Here is a 21940-nt window from a genome sequence, read left to right as displayed (position 1 = left end):
TATTAAATACTCATGTGCTTGTGCCCACACCAAAACTAACTGTAAAACCCTCACCGGCACTTGCCAGAAGCCGTGGCCTGATTTGTGAGCCAGGGCAGTCTTGTCCGGGTCGTCATTCCCTGGAGTTCTCTGGGTCCCAGCAATCTCCTTCTCGGTTCGATGCTGGCTTGGGGGTGGTCCAATGCTTTTCTTCTGACTCACTGCCTCTCTGCCATCCGAGGACAAGCTCTGGCTTCTTGCTAGGCTTTTTCCGTTTTCCACCTTCTCCACTCTGCGTCATTCTCTCTTCTTGTCCTCACACCTGGCTCTCCGTCCACCTATCTCCTCTTCCGGCTCAGTCCAAGACATGTGTGTGGCCACCTTATTACCGCTCCGGGTAAGGTATAGGGGTGCGAGCTGCATGGCCACTAAAATGCTGACCTGTAGTGGTCTGATCCCCCTGGGGGATGTTTCCGGCCATCTCCAGAGGTCTTGTCGGGGTTGATCACATCGATGTGGCACTTTAAAACTGCATTCAGGCTGCAGTGGCAGGCCTGGGATATGATTTATGATGCTACCTAAATGGCAAAATAAATGGAGCAGGCCCACTAGAAGCATTTAATGGACAGGCCCAGGCTTTTTGTATGCCACTCTACAAGGGACTTATAAGTAAGTTCAATGTGTCAATGGGTATATGCCAATTTAGTCTTGTTTTAAGGGATTGAGCACAAGCACTTTAGAACTGGTTAGCAGTGGTAAAATGCATAGATGCCTAAGGCCAAAGAATAAGTTAAAATAAGTCATGCAAAATGGAGGAAGAAAGGCAACAAGTTTGGGGGGAAGACCACCCGAAGGCTGACAGGTCCAACAATAATGCAAAAAAATAAGAAACAATAGAAATAGGTGACAATGTACAGGCCTATCTTTTTATGTGCTGAGTTCTACGGCCCGACTGCTGAGTCTCTGCACTCACAAACTTATTATCAAAATGGTGAAAAAGCATAAACTTACACACATGTGTACGTTTACCTTTGGGAATCAGGCCCTCTGTGTCTATGGAACAATGCTTATTACATGTGGGATCCTGATAGTTTATTGGCCTCCTCAAGAGTGTTCATGCAGTCTTCTAGGTCTGTGCGTTTATTCCATCTCAATTTATTGAGGTTTGTGAAATTGGCAAAAAATGTCCCCCTTATAACTGCCTTCAGTGTTTCACAGACCAAGGGAATGGGGGTGTGAGGTGTGTCTTTGATTTGGAGAAAATGTTGGAGGGCTTCTTGGATCTCCTTCGTAGGGATTCATGTGTTATTAAGATGATCAACATAGAGGGCAGTATGTCCAAGTATGTGGAAGGTTTTCATGATATGGGAATGGTTTGACAACGCCGCCACCTCCAGGTCAACTCAACCTGTGGATGCCAGAATGCATGGAGAGCCCAGGAAATAGTCAATCTGGGCATAAGTCTGGTTTGAGGCTGAGAAAAACATGTTTCCCCTGGGGTTCTTGGAGCGTCAACTGTTTGTCAGTCCCACATCCCTCATCCATTGGAACCCGGCGTCTGTGAAGGCCCTGGGTTTGTTTAGTTTCAGGGCCAATCTGTCCACTGAACTGTTTTGGATGAGGTTAAAGTGACCCCAATAACGATATCTGCATCAGTGAATGCGACGACTAAGCCTAGGGTGCTAAGTAGGAACTGCACTTGATTGTCACCAGGTGCTGATAGTGTGACAAGGGTCAAAGCGTAGGTGATTCATAGAAATTCGTAGGGAGAGGAGTCTCTTTAGGATTTCTGCTTGGGTTTGTAAGATTTGGCCCTGTAAGTTGCTAGACAGTAACATGGCTATTCTCACTTTCTTGCTGGGTCTGGAGGAGACTTACTGCCTGTCAAACCAGAAGGAATGCAGTCTTCTCCAGTCTTTTTTAAGGAGGTGTGTCTCCTGTAGGAGAGTGATATCACAATTAGAGTCCCTTAGTAAGGACAGTAGTGCCAACCCCTTTTGTGGTGGTGTTGAGGCCCTTAGTATTGAGGCTCAGTATCTTAACAATCTGGGAATGTGAAGTGGGTCTGGTTCATGTGGGGCCTAGGAGTGAACCCTTGCTTGGTGTCAGGTGGATGCTATGCCATTTTCAAGGCACTAGGTCTGTGAGACCTTAAGGTGAAGGGGATGGTGAACTGGGGAGAAGCAACTCAGAAAACATCTGCTCCCTCCATGGTAGTCCTAAGAGATTTGATTGCTGGGGTTATGGAGGCGGCAGCAGGGCGGGTTTGTTTGGAAATGGGGTGTGTGGTAGTCATTCCAACCCAGGTCTATTGTGAGGGTACGTATGGCAGTGGCAACAGCCTATTTGGAGGTTCGGTAACCTTGCTGAGGTGGCTGGGTGCTCTGACTCCGGGGGGAGGGCATGATGTTCATGTCTTCATGTTTTTGGGCGATTGTGCAGGTACTAATAAGAGGTTTGATCTTGGGTAGCGTCCTGACTTTGGATTTGCTGTAGCAGTGCGTTTTGTACTCAGCCACTTTTGTCGAGTATGTTTGAGAGTCCCCTCTGTGTTGGACATCAGTTTCTTTTACTGGGTGTCTTATGTTTTGGGACATTTCTGGACAACAGTTCATGGTTGAAATCATCCTGCAGAACCCCCAGGATACAGCAGGTTTCCTCAATGGGGCAAGCTGATCGTGTTTCTTTGTCCCACCTAAAAATCAAGCAAATGAGTGTCCCCATTTATATGTAATCCCTTGCTTGGGTAAAAAGGTGGTGGCCACTTTGAAGTAGCATCTTTTCTGAGACGTTATGAGGGACAAATCTTGGTAGAGCCATACTTTAGCACCTTCGAACCATATTGGTCCTTAGTCTCTTGCCACTGTCATTATGCCTTCTTTTAAGCAGTAATTATGAATGCAGATCAAGATAGCTTGAGGTTGCACTGGTGCATTCAAGGGCACCTGGCAGAACAGATGAATGACATAGATTTCCAGGTGCTTGGGGTGGGGCTCCTTTACTCCTTATATTTGAGTGGCAGGACCTGTTCTCTAAGTCTTAAAGGTGGAGCTGCAGGTCCACATTCTGTTCTCACAGCTCCAACAAGTCACATCTTTGAGTCTCCAGCTCCTTCTACCTGCCGTCACCACTTGTTTCCAGGGCTTCCACCCTTTGGCTGATCTCCACCATGTAATTTTTAATGCCTTTGATGTCAGTTTTGACGTCTTCCTGAAGAACGACAATGTCCTCTCTAGGTATGCTAAAGAGTGCTTCCATGAAAGGGGTCTTGTGCATAGAGAATTATGTCTTGATTAGCTAAGGCAGAAGGTTACGCAGTAGCTGTGTCCCATGGAGAGTCCAGCTTTTCGGAAGTGGCTTTGATGTCCTTCAATGTGAAGTCTTTCTTTGCCCAATGGGATGTCATGGCGCCGTGAGAGGTACTAGACCTGATAATTTTTGGCAGTCTACAGCACCCCGCATACGTACCTGCTCCCTGCTGACGAGAAGCAATTACCTCGAAACACGTGTCCAGGGATGGCATTTTAAACTTTTTACTCGTGGCATAGGTGTACCCGCCGCTGTCACTACATCCTCCAGAATCCTATGGGGCTATTTGCTAGTATGACGAGCGGTGTGCGACCCACTTCGCATTTTGTATTTAAAGCTCCCTGAGCTATGGGTTGACGAGCCCGGATCCCGCACCCGCGCGCCGTGAGAGGTACTAGACCTGATAATTTTTGGCAGTCTACAGCACCCCGCATACGTACCTGCTCCCTGCTGACGAGAGGCAATTACCTCGAAACACGTGTCCAGGGATGGCATTTTAAACTTTTTACTCGTGGCATAGGTGTACCCGCCGCTGTCACTACATCCTCCAGAATCCTATGGGGCTATTTGCTAGTATGACGAGCGGTGTGCGACCCACTTCGCATTTTGTATTTAAAGCTCCCTGAGCTATGGGTTGACGAGCCCGGATCCCGCACCCGCGCGCCGTGAGAGGTACTAGACCTGATAATTTTTGGCAGTCTACAGCACCCCGCATACGTACCTGCTCCCTGCTGACGAGAGGCAATTACCTCGAAACACGTGTCCAGGGATGGCATTTTAAACTTTTTACTCGTGGCATAGGTGTACCCGCCGCTGTCACTACATCCTCCAGAATCCTATGGGGCTATTTGCTAGTATGACGAGCGGTGTGCGACCCACTTCGCATTTTGTATTTAAAGCTCCCTGAGCTATGGGTTGACGAGCCCGGATCCCGCACCCGCGCGCCGTGAGAGGTACTAGACCTGATAATTTTTGGCAGTCTACAGCACCCCGCATACGTACCTGCTCCCTGCTGACGAGAGGCAATTACCTCGAAACACGTGTCCAGGGATGGCATTTTAAACTTTTTACTCGTGGCATAGGTGTACCCGCCGCTGTCACTACATCCTCCAGAATCCTATGGGGCTATTTGCTAGTATGACGAGCGGTGTGCGACCCACTTCGCATTTTGTATTTAAAGCTCCCTGAGCTATGGGTTGACGAGCCCGGATCCCGCACCCGCGCGCCGTGAGAGGTACTAGACCTGATAATTTTTGGCAGTCTACAGCACCCCGCATACGTACCTGCTCCCTGCTGACGAGAGGCAATTACCTCGAAACACGTGTCCAGGGATGGCATTTTAAACTTTTTACTCGTGGCATAGGTGTACCCGCCGCTGTCACTACATCCTCCAGAATCCTATGGGGCTATTTGCTAGTATGACGAGCGGTGTGCGACCCACTTCGCATTTTGTATTTAAAGCTCCCTGAGCTATGGGTTGACGAGCCCGGATCCCGCACCCGCGCGCCGTGAGAGGTACTAGACCTGATAATTTTTGGCAGTCTACAGCACCCCGCATACGTACCTGCTCCCTGCTGACGAGAGGCAATTACCTCGAAACACGTGTCCAGGGATGGCATTTTAAACTTTTTACTCGTGGCATAGGTGTACCCGCCGCTGTCACTACATCCTCCAGAATCCTATGGGGCTATTTGCTAGTATGACGAGCGGTGTGCGACCCACTTCGCATTTTGTATTTAAAGCTCCCTGAGCTATGGGTTGACGAGCCCGGATCCCGCACCCGCGCGCCGTGAGAGGTACTAGACCTGATAATTTTTGGCAGTCTACAGCACCCCGCATACGTACCTACTCCCTGCTGACGAGAGGCAATTAACTCGAAACACGTGTCCAGGGATGGCATTTTAAACTTTTTACTCGTGGCATAGGTGTACCCGCCGCTGTCCCTACATCCTCCAGAATCCTATGGGGCTATTTGCTAGTATGACGAGCGGTGTGCGACCCACTTCGCATTTTGTGAGAGGAAGGATATTCCAATCTCTAGGTGTTGGGGCTATAGAGCAGGGGAGGGTAAGTTGCATGTGTTCGATGTCTGAGGGGTCCTAAATACTGGACATGTAGCTGTGGTTAGTGTTCCTCTGGCCACTGCCTTCAAGGGATCTTTTTCGTGTTTCCTCTACATGGCGTTTGAGTCACCTTGTCCATATGCCTCAGCTCAGTGAGCCTCCTGCACTGGGTGTGCTCCCTGATGCAATGTGTCAGGGTTCTTGTCTTCTTCTGGAATATTGGGCCCTGCCCAGAGTTGTGGCAGAATAGTTTCCAGGAGAATGGGCCCAGGGGCTGCCACTGCTGTGCCTTTGCACCTCCCTGCAGTGATGGAAGCACTCTATTGGGGGGGTTCCCAACAAGCAGGGCTGGTTCGCTGTCTCTGCTGGTCACCACGTATGTGGAAAGAGCGAAGGCAGTGAGGGGGAGTATTGTGGGCCATGATGGATGCAGCACCAGTCTGGCTTTACCCCTACTCACTATAAGGTTCCCACGTGAGGCGCTGTCTCATATCGGAGAGGTAGGCCACATAGCCACTGACTGCTCTTCTTTTTTCCTCTGGGGTCCTGGTTGGTGCACATGAGCCCTTCAGCCTCCTAGATACCTTAATGTGCTTTGGTTGATTCGCTTGTTGAGGGAGTAGCTGTCAGATGGCCGGCACTGATCTCAAGTGCTGCTCTGCAGTGGCCAGGATTCACTCAGTTGTAGGCGTGTGGGGGGTTCATGAATGGGGGCCCTGTGCTTCACTCCTGCCTGTTGGTGTTTAAACGGGGCAAGTGTAGGTGAGTGAGGCAGCCGCTGGGAGCTCCAAAAGCTGCTTCATTGGGTTCAGCTTCACTTAGGTCCACCTTGCGATTTCTGCAGCAAACGCATTCCTGTGTCAGAGCTGCAGGCAGAGCAGTCACTCATGCCCCTTCTCTACTGCTCTGGGATCTGTGGTTGTGCTAGTGGGCTCTTTCTGCTTGCAACATAATCTCAAGGTCACCTCTTTGGGGGGACTCTTGGAGTTGCAGCGATGCCAGTGCCTGGTGTGCTTGGGCCGAGGAGCTCTGTAGAAGTGCTCCTATCTGCCAGTCATCTTGGCCATGCCCTCTACTGGATTTGTACCAAACAAACCAAAGGCACTTCCTTGAGTAAAGTTCTGCCATCATGACCACACCCCTTACTGAATGGATTTCCACCAAACAAACCAAAGGCCCTTCCTTGAGTAAAGTTCTACTTTCATGTCAAGTCTGAAGCATTTCCCTTCAGTCATTTTTGTTTAGTGGAAAACAAATACTCCAATAGTAGTTAAAATGAGAAATATAAAGCAGTTAAAATGGGAAATCACTTTTTTGACTGCTTCCTTGTCATGTTGAACCCACATCAGGTGTCCTTTTTTTGGAAAGTTTGGTGCAGATTCCTCTAACAGTCAGTTATTATGACATTGAAAAACTGCTTTTAATTTGAAATTCTACTCTGAACTTATCCATAAAGCAATGATCACTGCCTATGTGTTGGACCTGGCCCAGATATTTTTCTTCTGCTGCTGAACCCATTTTTGTTGCCATTAGGACTCTGTCACTTTTTCCCTGCTAACCAGTGGTAAAGTGCTTGTGCTTCCTCCCTAAAACATGGTAAAACTGTCACCTTTAATTTACTTGCAATTCACTAGTAAATCATTGTACGCAAGGCCTGTAAATTAAATGCTTCTGGTGGGCCTGCAGCACTCATTGTTTCACAAAATAGAGTAACCTTTTAAAAACATGTCTCAGCTTGTGACTGCAGCCTTCAGTGCCATGCCTAAACCTTCTTTTTAATACATTCAAGTCTCCCTTACGGTAGGCCCTAAAGGCTTGTAGGGCAGGGTGCCTTGTATTTAAAAGCTAGGACATGTGGCTTTGAGATTTATATGGATTGGCAGTGAAAAACTCCTACAGTCGTCTTTTCCTACAGTAAGGCCTATCTTTCCCATTGACTAACATTGTGGTACCTTATTACATTTAATAGGTGATAACATTTGATTGGGAGCAGATATATTTTTGGGGCCTGATTCTCAAAGGTAAACTTACACGTTTGTCTGAGTTTACTCGTTTTCAGCATTCTTGAAACTGCAATTTAATAGTAAGTTTACAACTGCGGAATCTCTACAGTCATGGCAGAGAACACCTAACATAAAAAGATAGGAGTGTTCTATTTATTTATGTACTTGTTCTCCACCCTGACTGCGAAGACTTCGCAGTCATAAACTTACAATTAAATTGTATTTTTGTGAATCCTAGAAAAGAGTAAAAGTACGTAAACATGTATGTTTACCTTTGTGAATAACGTTGATTGTGTTACCCTTAAATTAATTGTAATTGAAACCCCTTCTAAATGGTGAAGTCGGATTTTAGGTTACAATTCTGAAAATCCTGCTTTCAGAAGCAAAAAGAACAAATGATGGATGGAGTGATGAACAAATCAAACATTCACCCCCAGTCACAGATCTGGGTTTAATTCATTGTTTTTTGTGCACCACTTCACCCCAGTTTGGACCTAGCCATTTGCAAATCAGTCTTGATCCCTCCCCCCATGGGAACAGTCTAGCCCGAACTGCCAGGCCAGGTCCTCCCTGGACCAGAATAAAGAATTATTGGACCGGTTTTGGGTCATTATCTTTTTGGCAAGGCTAGCTTGAATCCAGGGGGACAGCGAGCACGGGATCCACATCTGGGCATACCAAATCTGGTGGCATAGAAAGCACAGGACCCACGCCTGGGCATACCCTTCCCACTTAGGGCAACAAAAGCAAAAGGAACAAATGATGGACGGAGTGCTTAACAAATCAAACATTCACCCCCCAGTCACAGATCTGGGTTTAAGCCATCTTTTTTTGACTGGAGGTGAATGTTTGATTTGTTCAGCATTCTGTCCATCATCTTCACTTTTTGCATTTGTTGCTCTATGTGGGAAGGGTATGCCCAGAGCCGGGTCCTATGCTTTCTATGCCACCGGATTCAAGCCAGCCTGACTGATGAGGGGTGATACCCTAAAACTGGTCCCAGGATGCCTGATTTCGATCCAGGGAGGACCTGGCTTGGCAGTTCAGGCTGGACTGCTCCCATGGAGAGCAGGTTAAATATTGATTTGCATTTGGCTTGGACCAAACTGGAATGGCATGGCAAGCAAATAAACAATGAATTTAATGCAGATCTGTGACCTAGGGTGAATATTCGAATAGTTCAGCATTCCACCCATCATCTATTCTTTTTGGTTTTAGAAAGTTGGCATTTTCTTGTTTTAACCATTTCGGCCTTCTGCCAGTGTCCTGACTCATATGACTGTGAATTACTCTGCTGTGGGGTTTGTGTATTCCTCCCTGACAGTGAGACAAATGAGATTAGGTGTGGCCAGCTTGAGCCATCCTGCTAGGATAGGTGGGGGAGGAGCTGTACTCAGCCCAATTTAAATTGCCTCTAGACACACAAAAGGAACCTGAAAATAGTCTTTTCTCACCACATACTTCTTGGAACCTTGACAGGGGAAGTGACATTTTTTTCCAGAACTAGATATGGGGTTTTTATAGAGAATCCCCCCACTTCAAAGGCTGGCACCAGGTATCAATATTAGACATCCAGAGCCACTCTTTAGCATACTCCAAGGTCTGCAGACATTACAAGATGAAGCACTGTCTTCTGAGAGGACTGCCCTTCTGCTTGAGGCCTGCCTTGTCCCCCAGAGGACTGCCATGCTGCTTGAGACCTGCCCTGGTCTCTGAGAAGGAATATTGGTCCTACTCCCTTCATCCTAGCATACCTATGTGACCCCAAGGGTCATTTGGCTGACATCATGCTCTGGGCTACAGTGTAACAACAAGCTCCAGAGGCCTCTCTGCAACTAATCAGCTGACTTGCTTCACTGGACCTTCCTGGACATGACTGAGCTCTGCAGAACTCTTTTAGAATGAGTCCCTGATCTCCAAGAGGTGCCTTTTCCAGGTCCAGGACCATTGACTGCCATTATAGTGCAGTCCTCTACGAGAAAAAGTGAAGTTCTGAAGTTTTGGGCTCTTTGCGAACCCAAATGGGCCCATTCTCGCTGAGCCTCTACTGCCCGCAATGACCGCCAAACTAAAGCTATGGTGAAGCCAACTCTATGGGGTACAGTGACATGACAGCCCATAATGACCACCAATGTGAAGCTCCAGCAACGACTGTCTGTGTGGCTTGACTAGATCTCCGAGCTACAATGGAGGCCATCCGTGATGCTCTCTGTTAGACCTGTCAGCCCTTTGGGTGGTCCCTCCTCATCATTATTTATTTTGTCCCACTTGTGCCTCAAACCCTGTTAGTATTTTTCCTTTTTGGGAACCACCAGACTTTTTAGTGTTGATGCAGGGTCAGGGAGCCATTTTCCCTACCCCTGGAACTTCTGTCTGAGGGCCTGAAACACAAAATGGTGGCCACCCATTGTCACCTGAGACATAGCTGGAACCTACTAGTACCTTCCAGAACATTCTAGAACCCTGTGACAGTGTGAGGCAGGTTTAGAATGTTGGGAAGCCAGCTCAGAGTTGGCAGTTGGAGTAGGCAGTTGGCACCTGACTGGAGAGGAGAGAGGACAGAGAAACAGAAGGAGGAAGGAGTGAGGCAGCAGGGGTGGAAACCAGTGCTAGGAGTGGGGTCCAGAAACCCACCCTTGATACTAGTCCCTACTGACCAAGCCCAGCCTAAAGCCCTGTGTGGGATAAAGACCAGAAAATCATCTTAAGGACCTGAACAGCCGGAACAGGCCTTAAAGGAGAAGAACAGCAGTTCCTGACCTGTTTGGTGGAATCCTCCTGGAGACCCGACGTCGAGAAGCCTGGAGACCTGGAGCCCGAGGTGGAGAAGCGGCACTGACAGAAGGCAGACGTCGTACCCGGAGCCGCTAGAGGTCGAGTGAGGGCACCGACGGAGGTCATGGAGAGACACCGGAGGTCGAGTAGAAGTCACCTGAGGTCGAGGTGAGGCGTCGACGGGGGAGTGAAGTCCGCCCTCCGGAGTCGCCAGAAGCTGAAGTAAAGCACGCAGGAGGTCGGGAGTGGAGATCGCACTCCGGAGTCGCCTGAAGTCAAGGCGAAGCGCGCAGGAGGTCGGGAGTGGAGATCGCACTCCGGAGTCGCCTGAGGTCAAGGCGAAGCGCACAGGAGGTCGGGAGTGGAGATCGCACTCCGGAGTCGCCGGAACCCGAAGTGGAGCCGACGGAGGTCGGGAGTGGAGGTCGCACTCCGGAGTCGCCCGGAAGCGGGGAGACCGTGACCCTGTGACGCCGTAACACGACATCGAGCCGAGGCCGCCCAGCGACATCAATCCGGAGCCGCCTCACGGCATCGACCCGGCATCAGGTAAAGCCGATCGACGCGACATCGAACCGAGGCCGCCCAGCGACATCGGACCGGAACCGCCAGACGGCATTGACACGGCGTCAAGTGGAACAGATCGACGCGACATCGAACCGGAGCCGCCCAGCGACGTCGACCCGGCGCCGAGCGGAGCCGATCTTCGTGAAAAGGGCAGTAAGTGGTAGAAAGGGCATCTGAGGCCCTGTGGAGCCCTAAAAGACCATTCTAGGGGCTAGAGGGGTGTTAGGACCAACCTGAGAGAGTTAGGGGGTGAACTGAGACTGGTGCAGGGACCTGTGTGAGGGACTGTGTAGTTGGAAGAGCCAGAACCTTAGGTTACCCTCATTCTACCTCAGCTTAGGCCCCAGCCTTGACCAGTCTAGGTGGGACATCCCCAGGCCACCCCAGTGACCACAAGCTGTACTTGGGCATAGTAAAATCAATCTACCTCATAAATGTGATCTGATTTGCAATTGTTTGATTGCTTATAATATTTATGGAAGGCGTGTTATTTATTGTCTGACTGTATTTATTCCTGCCTTGTATTTATTGTCTGACAGTATTTATTTGCCCTATGTATTTATCGCACCTCTATTTATTCCTTGTGTATTTATGACCTAATCCTATTAATTGCACCTGCAAAGTGTTATTATTTAATTGACCAGCTATTTCTGAAGAAAATCCTTTTGGTATTGTATTTGTGTCATAACCCTGCAACTATGAGAAAATTAAGATAAACACAAAGAGATTCTTTCATAAATTTTTACGGTGTAGAGTCGTTTTTGGAACGGATGAACGCATGGTTATTGTGAGGGTGTGACGTATGCTTAACACGGTGCCTTCCTTACCGCTCGAGCCAAGCTACCACAGTGTGTGTTGGGAAACACCGGTTGACTGCAAACCCGGTTGCCCGGGGTTTTCTAACACTCTCCCTGAGCCTTGTGGCCTTTTTCACCGCAAACAGAACCCTTTGTGTCAGAATTGGAAACAGTAACTTTTTCATCAGGACTAAACTGGACCCTGTGTACAGATGGCGTTCCATCGTGGTCAGGCTGAGCCAATGACTTTACACCAGTCTAGCACAACTAGATGGCTGCAAGCGCCTCTTTGTGCTTTTAGGTGTTATATCTACTTAAAACTTTGGAATTGCATATCTCCAGTTCTACGGATTGGGCATTTGTCCTTCTGATATAATTTCATTAAATACAATGTACACTACTTTTCTAAATTGGTTTGAGATTTTCTGGTGTTTGTTTTAACTTTATCACGGTTTGTGTGCTGCATAAATTCTTAACACGTTGCCTGTTATGTTTTGTTATATTGATTTGTATAGCACACTAATCAGCCAAGAGGGTATCCAAGTGCCTGGGCAGGGGTGTAGATGTGTGATCCCTGAGGTGCATACATATAGACCCAGGATTTCAGCTTCTTGTGGAATTCAAGAAGTGAGGAGGAGGCTCTGTTATGTCAAGGGAGGTTGTTCATGTCATGGATGTGATGTAGGGGACAAAGCAAACTCCAGCTCTGCTTTTGCATGCAGGGAATGTGTGCGAGTGTAAGTCAGAGTGTAGGTGTCTGGTGGGTTGTTGAAAGTGCCCACAAGTTAACTCTGACTTCTTTTTGCGTCAAGCTATCAGAGGGTTAAGCACATGTTAACATAGTCACTTTTGTAGTTTAACCTGACACATGTTGTTGTTGCTTGAGTAGGGATTTCACCGCCTCAATCAAACACCCAATTTCTTACACTTTGTAATAATGGTCAACTGGGTGTATTGTCTTATATTGCCACCGAGGCATTCTGGTGACATAAAAAAGCATGCAAACAAAGGCAGAGTGGTTTATGATTCTCACTAGAACCCCTCAATGGCTATATCAGAATGTTAAACAGTTACCCTTTCTTAATTGTAGATATTACATGTTTATGTATCTGCAATCACACTGAAAACAAAGCTTCTTTGAAAGAGGGAAGTATCTATTGAAGGGTAGGTGAAAGATTGGAATGTACTTTTTAATTGCCATTTTGTTAAAAGAGGGAAGAACATTTAATGATGTAGCTAAGGATATAAGGTTTCAGAAAAAACATGCGCTGTTTTGTTAAAACTGATGGATTGCAATCAAATACAAATAAGAGTTTTGCCAGCAAGGCAGTGCTTGCAATGGACCCTGATTGAAATTAGAATTTAAGATTCCATGAATAGACTGTTGCTTAAGCAGTAAAAAGACAATGATGCAAGATCATAGAATATTCTACCAACACTGCCAAAGCTAAGAAAGCCCATTTTGCAAAAGTTGAAGGGGCAGTGCACCATCACAAATCGAGCCAATCACAACCAGTTCAGCACTTAATTGGCTTCAGTTTATTATATACTTTCAACAGAATTAAACATCCTTAGAGGCTCTGTTCACAGGGCTCACTGGTTGCAATTATTGAGCAGGTAGTCTTATAATGGACAACTATGTACTACTCATCAATACTTATTCATGGGTGCAATCAGAATTATTTCTTCTGCTGTTCTTCCCCTTTTAACACTTAGATTTTTTTTTAAACGTGGTTATTCCAAAGTTCCTAAGTAAACTCCTCCTATACTATTCGATAACATATTATAGCTGATTCTAAAATGTTTAACCCCCTTAACATTTCCTTTTTTGCTTCACTAGATAGACATACATACATTAAGGAGAGAAAATAAATATAGACCCACAAATTTCAATTAAAACACAACTACAGTATTCAATAATTAAATACCTCAGAAAACAATTCATTTGTAACCCTCATGAGACATTCCATTAAAGAGAGAAAAAGAACATATCTATCGATCTGACTACTTTCTTGCCCACTGTAGATTTTCTCTCCAGTGTGTTCAGCTAAAAAATGCTTGGAGAGGTTTGTGTGAATAATAAAGAGATTACAGAAGAATATGTGGGTTCACCACTGGCTTACCAAGGAGCTAAACAATTGAAGATATGTAAAGAATTCTAGACAGGGAATCTTCAGACTCCTGTATTATGATTTAAGGACAACATTAAACTGGTGTAAGACCTTACAGTTAGATTTATACCACATGGAATCACCAGGTAGCTTAACTGTATCAGGGTGTAATGCATTATTGCAAATTAGAGTATAACCATATTTTTTCTGATCTTAGTGCTAAATACAGATGTTGCACTGCTATGGAAAATATCAATTGTAACCTTAAAAGTAACATGGTTGTGATGTCAGAGGGGAATATAAAAATGGAGTAAAGAAAGACATGGAAAGGGTTTGAGAAAAATATCAATAAATGCTGGGCTATTAGTTACACTCTGCATACATTGAACTTCCCATGTTCGAGGGAGCCCGAACAGTATGCCAGAAAAACACTTAGCTCTTGTGACCAGTGGTAATTGGTGGAACAAATAGCATTGGGAGCCTTCTTGCGAGACTAACTGAAGAATGTTATTGAAGTGTCAAGGCTTTTAAGGAAAGATTGAGGGACGTATATCTGAGATATCAGGAAAAGAATACGCATCTTTAGTAGGAGGCTCATTTACCCAAATTGGTCATCCAACCAATATAATGATCCAATTTGTTTTTAGAAAATGTATGACCTCTTTCAGTATTGGTAGATAATTATACATTCTAAACTCATCATATATCAATGTAAGTCACGCACCCAAACATTAGGGTCAGTGAATGACATTTGGATCTTGAAGATTTTTTACCCCAAGACAAAGAATCTTGGGCTTATGTCTGTTTAGTTTATAGCTTGTTTGGAAGCCAAACCTAAAACTAATACGTCTATAACTGAGTTAGCATGAACAGTATCCAAAGTTTTAACCAGCTTTTTATCTGCAAAGGCCAGGATTTTTTACTACCAACTGGGGGAAGAGGTGGAAGTGTTTGCTTTTCATGGTACAGCAAGGAATCGCTCCATAAATGGACCGTGGTGTATTGGAGATAATGTACATCCTAACTAGATGTATTGAGCGATACCAAACGGAGTCAAGGAATTTCCATTAACACTTGCAGTGGCCTGGGGTGCGTGATATTAGGTCCATTGTATAAATTGTTCTGAGAACACAATGCACTGTAGGATTCCCTACAAAAATAGCCATTCCAACCAATAAAGTGCAATTTTGGCATCCAAGGTAACTAGGGTTACATGTTGATGTAGCATCTCTGCTATATCAATTAAGGCAAACATTAAAAGTGTATGACAAATGATTTTGTGACTTAGAAAATACATTTGTCATTGTACAGCATACATTATACTATCTGCCCACAACAATTACATTTGATGAAAGGAGCCGAGATACTGACTAGGCTTATCCTTCTTTAAGATTAAACAAATTTGTGCTAAATGCCATGAAGGAGGCATGGAGCCGCAAGGCATTATATTGTGCATTAGAAGATAAAATTCCGTGGGAAGCTCAGCTGTAAATATTCCATGATAATTTATAAGGAGTGAATCTGTCCCAGCAGTTATAGCCCAGGTGCCACTATTTTTAGCCACATCAAACTTTTTCAATGTGACTGGCACTACCAATTCTTCTGTTGGTCAGAGTAAAAGAATGACAGCCCTGTCTGATCAAGAAACATATCAATTCCCACCACATTAAAGTTTGCTCTGGTTTCTGATACCATCTTTAACATTTCTACATTTAGAGCAAAATAATGTAATGCAATGTTTATGCGATTTAGTTACAGGCTGTGAAAATCTCAAAGAGGACTCATAGGTAAAAGGAAAATGGTTAACGATTCTCACCCTCCTAAATGAAAACACTCCTATAGGAACTATAATTGCATAAGTCTACCTGAAAGGAACTGGTTAGTACACAAGCAAATCACAGCATTAAGCCATTTTGTAAAGCCTTTCTAAGAGGTTAACAATTGAGTTTGAAGTATGTAGAATGTGTTTGCTAATCAACACAAAGCCCTTTTTCCAGCTAGGACCTGATCTGAGATCTTGAAGCACATCTCAACAGGTCAACTACCACTAGCTAATTTGATTTCTCTATGAAAATCTAGAGTTAACTAAAACCCTGTAAAAAATGTGAAAAATTGTACTGTTTTATTTCTCATAACTTCTAACCAAAAACATATCACAATTTGATGTTTGTTCTGTGTATTTCAATCAATCAATCAACCAAGCAGTATTTGTAAAGCGCAGCACTGTCCCCCATAAGGATATCTGGGTGCTGGGGGTGCCGTGTATCCGTCATAGTGCCAGGTCTTGAGTTACTTTCTGAAGTCTGCCAGGGAGGGTATTCTTCGGCGGTGGAGGGTTAGGTTGTTCCAAGTTTTGGCAGCAAAGTAGGAGAAGGGGGCCCCCTTCTGTGGCTGCGATGGATATGGGGGTTGTGTGAGGGTAAGCGAGGCAGAGTGTTGGTGTCTTGCGGGAAGGTGGAAGCTTAGTCGAAGGTTGATGTAGAATAGCCCTTGGTTGTGTAGTACTTTGTATGTGTGCATGAGGATCTTGAACTGACATCTCCTCTGGATGGGTAGCCCGTGGGGGTAACTGAGTTGAGGGGCTATGCTGGTCAGTTTGGAGAGGTTCTCTATGGTTTGGAGTTTTTTGCATTGGGTAGAAATTCCAGCAAAGAGAGCATTGCTACAGTCGAGGCAGCTGGTGACAAGACCGGGCCTGATAGTCTTTCTGCTGTTGGTAGGGATCCAACTGAAAATCCAGCTGAGCAGGCAGAGGATGTGAAAGCAGGAGTAGCAACTGTGATTTCCGGTCATTTTATTGTCAGTTGGCTGTAGAGGATGATGCAGAGGTTGCATGCATGGTCTGTCAGAGTGGGTGTTGCTCTGAGTTTTGCTGGCCCCCGGCTGTGGTCCCATACAGTGGTGTTCTTCCCGAAGATCTGTACTTCTGTTTTGCTGGAGATTAGTTTGAGGCAGCTGTCTCGGATCCATTTGGCTACGTCGGCTATGGTGTTGCAGAAGTTGGTTTAGGCATTAAGGGGGACCTCAGTGAGTTAAAGGATCTGTAGAGTGTCATCAATGTAGGAGATTATGTTCAGTCTGTCGAATCTAACGATGTCTGTGAGGGGGATCATGTTGATGTTGAACAGGGTGGGGCTGAAAGAATGACACTTGGGATACGTCACATGTGATGTCCTTGGATGCAGAGGTGAAGGAAGGCAGCAGGATGCTCTGTCTGCATCCTAAGAGGAAAGAGGTGAGTCACTTGAGGGAGCTTTGCTGTGCTGATGTTGAGGAGTCTGTAGAGAAGGGTGTGGTGAGACTGCATCAAATGCAGCAGAGAGGTCGAGGAGGATCAGGTTGACTGTTTCTCCATGGTCTCAGAGCATCCTGATGTCACCTGTGGCAGCAATTATTGTGGTCTCCATGCTATGATTGGCAAGGTATCCTGAATTGTGAGGTGTTGAGAAGGTCGTTTAGTGCCAGGTATTCAGTGAGCCATTGGTTGATGGTTTACTTGAAGACTTTGGCTGGGTAGGGGAGCGGGGAGATTGATCTGTAATTTTGGAAGTTGTCACCAGACGGCTTCTTTAGGAGGCATCTGACCTCCTAATATTTACATTCATCTGGGGAGGTGTAGTAGAGAAGTCCGTGGCCAGGAAGTAGGATTTATTAAGTTGTAGTTACCAGTTGTGAAGATCCTGTAGAATAGCCCCACCAGGAGCAGCCTCTCTGCTGTGCAGCCCATCTTCAACTGTCAACACTCACACCAGGCACCCAAACATTCCAAACATGTCCATCACACCAACATTCCACACAGAACACTCACACTGGCTGAGCAGCTAGGAACCAGGCAACATAGGAACAGTATTAATACAACAGCAAGATACCACATATCTTCTCCCCTTAAAATTGAAAATTAAATAAACCATACAAAATGGAAACAACTATGCACAACAATGCATAAATAAAGGAAATAGTCCGGAACACAAGGATGCAGGGAAACACCACAGCACAAGAGGGAACAAAGACTAAACAAAGGAGGAAAGAAGAATGAATAGATACACACAAGATATAAAACTCATCCTCCCCCTTTAATATTAAAAACAATTAGAAATAATTCAAGAATGTTAAGCTCACAAGAATAAAGTGAGATATCACAACATGAAAAGACACGCAAAATATATACTCGCGAAAGGTGCAAAAGAAGCATCCAACTCTATCACTATGGGTGAACTGAGCCCCATGTATAGACTGCTCTTGTAAGGAACAACGACGAAAAACTGTGAAGGGACTGAAACCCAACTTACCAACCCTCATGTAAGGGACAAAACATGAACAAAATGGGACTGTAACCCATAATGCAAACTGTGTAGATAGGTCTAACACCCATTACTTGCATAAAAGGGAATGGCACCCCTTAAGCCACCCTTCCTGTAAGGGTAATGTGACTTTCTGCATGAAAATGGGACTAAAACCGATTCCCATCCCTCAAGAAAGGCATACTGACAGCCAAAACACCAAAACATTGGCTCTGAAAAGTGAGGTATTACAAACCATGAGAATGAGTGACCACTACCCATAAAAACAATAATGCGACCCTCCTGTAAGGTCAGTATGCACCTACAACGTGAAAGGAATGGGATGACAGTACCCAACAAAAATCCCATGTAGGATACACAAGAACAGGAAAAGACTGTCAGGATAATGTCAACTTAGACTTTAAGACCAAGAAGCAGAAATACAATGTAGAACATGGCCAAATGAAAACACAATGACCATAAACAACAAAACCCTTCACCGGTGAGAGACCTCTCACCCAAGAAATGTTACTGTGGCTACAACCTCATCTTGAGTACCCCAGATACAGAGTCATTCTCTCAAGTTGTGTGACCACGAAGGACTGTATCAAAAACCTTACTTAATGGCATGACTTCAACACAGGAGTGCAGCAGATGTGAATGTACTAAAGAGACAGTTATACGTCAGATTTGATTAGCTGTTACACCATAGAACCGTGTACATTTCCCTGATCCTCAGGATTCGCACTCTATACCCTCAAGAGTAAGGAAGAGCTGGTGTGTAGGGCTAGGCACGATCAAGTAGAAATGGGCAAACCAACCTGTGTTGTGACCATTACGGTTGAAGGTATCTTGGCACAGCAGTGTGTCGTCGTGAAAAAACAAAAGCTCAAAATGAAATGGAGCACCATATGGATTACCAAAGCGAAGATCTCTAGGCTACAGCAGCTGAAAATTGCAGGCAAAATACATATGACGACTTGCATGCATCTTAACAAACAATGATGGCGGCACGCTTGATTGACAAGCCCCGGGTGTCTCAGGATTGAAACGGACTGCAATGCGTCCCACAGCAACTCGCAGAGATGCATAGCAACAGATTTGTCCTTGAAGTGTTTCTGCGGGACTCCATGGTGAAGGTAAATCTGTGGGCGCTAAAAACGACTTGTGCCTCCATTTTGAAACCGAATAGGACACTTTACAATGCAAACTTTTACAACGTATGCCTTTGCAATGCAGTCTTTACATCGCAAAATCCATTACAACGCATGATTTTACAACGCATGCCATCTCAACGCATTTTTAGAAACTACACTTACAATGCATTCCTTTACAATGCATACCATTACAACGCATACCATTATAACGCATAATACTTCTAGGGCAACAGTAGTGTAAGTGTTGGATAGTGTAGGGGTAAACATTACTAATCCCACTCCAGTGAGTGCAACGGTAGGGTAAGTGTTAGATAGTGTAGGGGTAAAAATTACTATTCCCACTCCAGTGAGTGCAACAGTAAGGTAAGTGTTGGATAGTGTAGGGGTAAAAATGACTATTTCCCATTACTTACCTTATAATGTGTTGTAATGGCATGCGTTGTAGTGGCATGCATTATAATGGCATGCGTTGTAGTGACATGCGTTGTAATGGCTGCGTTGTAATGGTATGCGACGTAAAGGATGTTGCATTGTAATGACTGCATTGTAAAGGTAGTGCATTGTAATGACTGTGCTGTAATGGTTGTTTCCCTTTAAAACCACACTACAGCGGTTTAACTGCCATTACTCTTGAGTGGTCTCAAGTGAAATAAACAAATAAGAGAGCAAAATTGTCTCACTTCAGATGTCCCTCTCCGGCCACCGGTATCAAAACTGATTTTCAAAAGAGTGTTGCACCATTCCATTCCACGTAGCTGTGTCTTACGTAATGTAGGTGGCATAGGAACATGCCTTTTGATCCAGCGGGTTACCAACCTCAGGTACTCATCATCTACCATATACTCACCTGGGCCGATAAACACACACACATTCACATAGGCTAGTAGATACTGCTGGGGTCAATTTGTTGTACTAATACCTGTAAGATGAATTTATCTTATCATTTCTTACTAAACCTTTCTGACCAAATGTACTTTCCTCTGGTCAATGGACCTTTTAGTTAACTTTTGTAGGTAAAAATTGACATGGAATAGAATCTTTTTAAATAACCACAGACTCTGGAGATTTTTAAATGTTTATCTAGTTAAATTCAATGTGAGCCAAGAACCCAAATACAATTCGTACACCGTTTCTCCAAGGAAGGAAATAAAATATAAGTCAGAAAAATCATTAAACAATGTTATGACGATGATAGTACCTGAATAGGGAGAAGCAAAGAGAGCAATACAATGACATACTACACAGAATTATAGTTACCTAGGATGGTGTGGAAACCAATCCCTTGGCCAAGGAGCTGGAAAGGGTCCCCTGGGAGAGATCAGGTGACAAAGGTTCAGGACAGGATTTAGGGACAGGATAGATGACCTCTTCTAGATACGATGCCTGTGTTGCACCCCTCTCTGACACTATCTTCCTCCTCGATTCTTCCGCGATCTTCTTCTATTATGTGCCTCCTCGATTCTTCTGCGATGTTCTTCTAATCAATTAGGATTTAGGCTCTAAATCTGCAATTTGAGTCTTCTTCAATATTGGCTCAGCTCTCGGACAGCATCCTGGTCTCTCAGCATCTCGGCAGTATGAGCGAATAACTAACTAACTAAACTACCTCAATTATACCCTTCTAATGGCATATACCACCCCTAAATGTTTCAAATTTATGAAACTCTTAATTCTGATTGTACAGGGAAGGGGGGATGATCATCACACCATGCTAAGTTTTAACAATTTTCTTTAGTCCATTGTTCAGCGTTACCGCCCCTTAGACTTATTTTCCCAAGCTTTATTTCCCACCCGCATTTCACATTTTTATCAATAAATGTATACATTTAAAATTTTTCTCATTCATCATTCAGGAAGACAACTTCTTTCCCAGGACATGTAGCGATCGTGGCATTGGCTGGAGTTCAAGTACATCATCATGGTTTCTGGTGGGTTACAAGTGTGCATGTGTTGGGTATCACATGGCACATAGACGTTAGTATTGTTCTGAGACCCAAATACGAACTAAATAGAAAGAATCATAGAAACATGTTAGAAATCAAATTAAAATGATTTCACTGTATACCATCTATCTCTTCTCCAATCCCATTTTCTTATAAAAACCTTCTGCATTAGCATTTTAATAAAGTTGCAGGGTTTAATTTTGGCTTTAACATGTGAGTTTCAAGCGGCCATCTTAAAAGCGATTGCGCAGCTGCAAAGATTTCCCTCCAATCTAATACGTGTCATTACTACGTAGATGTAGTTGACGCATTCGCAGTACAGAATTCTGCGTTAGAAGCCATTTTGAGTCACACTCAGGTTACTTGTCAGTACGACACATAGACAAGCTTCCCCTAAACTTAAATATGTGAACTGTAATGCACGTTAGTATTCACAAACACAATTATTACGATATTACGAGTTATTTTGAGAAGATTGCATCCGAGCAAGTCTCTTTTATACAAGTCCGTGCTCCATCACTTTCACGTCACAAGTCCAGACCAAAGCGACCAAAGTCAAAATAAAGTAAAACAAAAAACATGACACAGTGTGCAGATATTACCCCTAATAAGCACACTCTAAGGTGGTCGATGAAAAGTTTGAATGCCTGAGTTGTACAGCTTGTTACAAGTTGAGCAGTGTCACATGACTAAACACTGAAGCCATAGATGAGTGTACCTGACATCAGAATGGTGAATGTGCTTAGGATCACTCAAGTTGTCACTGGAGATACAGAAGATATCAGTGAGCACAGCATACCTAGGCTGGGGCTGTCTGGTGTGGAAGACACTGGTGAGGCTGCAAGGCGTTCTTCTTCAGTTTCTATTGTTTCCTGTGAACATCTGTGCTTTTGTTATAAGCAACTCTTGGTTTCTTCTGAAGCCATGAGTTTTGTTTGTAAAAACTCCATCCAAGA

The sequence above is a fragment of the Triturus cristatus genome, chromosome 5_2 (genome assembly GCF_964204655.1).
Source record: "Triturus cristatus chromosome 5_2, aTriCri1.1, whole genome shotgun sequence".
Taxonomy (NCBI): Eukaryota; Metazoa; Chordata; class Amphibia; order Caudata; family Salamandridae; genus Triturus; species Triturus cristatus.
This window is presented reverse-complemented; position numbering follows the sequence as displayed.